Here is an 801-nt window from a genome sequence, read left to right as displayed (position 1 = left end):
CTCCCCTGGTGAAGAATTGTTGATTTCTTGTCTTCAAAGTCACTTCTCTCACTATTGGGAACAATAGCACATATTTGTTGCCTGGACTCAGGATGCAAAAGCAGGAAGCTGACTGTGTCCCTGCTGCCCTCTCCTCTCACCATCAGTCTCCTCTGGTGCGCAGTGATGGCCCTACCTCCCTCTTTACAGAGCTGGGATCTTCTATCTGCTTTCCACCTGAGCCAGGCCTGATATGTCCCTGCTTGATGGCTTGACCCTATGATGGGCACATCCTTCCTGGAGAAGCAAGTTCTCCTCCCTCCCTGCCCCTCATCTTACGGTGGCTCTTCCTGCTCTCAGGCCAACAGCACTGTTTCTGTCTGGACACTGGAACACAGCTCTTATCTGTCTCCCTGAACAGGGAAGCTTTATCCTGTAACTAAAAGTCTTGCCAATCTGAGGAAAAGGCTTGAGGACAAGGCTCGGGGAGAAAAAACTAGGTCATCTTCTGAGGTCAGGAGTCCTGGGGCCCCAGGAGGATAAAAATAGCCTTGTAACACTCTAGCCCAACTCCCTAGACTTCTTAATGAGGAAACTGAGGCCAGAAGAGAGTGGGACATGTCCAAGGTCACACAGTGAGAAAGTGTCTCAGCCAGGACTGGGATGAGGGTCTTCTCATGAAAGGTTTTGTGTGCTCTGTCCTGTTCCCCACTGCCCACTGAGACCCAAGTCAAGGGCTGCTTGTCCCCATGTATTTGGCAGGTACAATGCCTTTTGTGTTCCTACCATAGCCAGTGCAGTGAGGATAAAATGCAACATGGC

The sequence above is a fragment of the Otolemur garnettii genome, unplaced genomic scaffold (genome assembly GCF_000181295.1).
Source record: "Otolemur garnettii isolate 467f Iridium unplaced genomic scaffold, OtoGar3 scaffold00275, whole genome shotgun sequence".
NCBI lineage: Eukaryota > Metazoa > Chordata > Mammalia > Primates > Galagidae > Otolemur > Otolemur garnettii.
The sequence above is the reverse complement of the archived record's forward strand: the minus strand, read 5'-3'. Positions refer to the sequence as shown.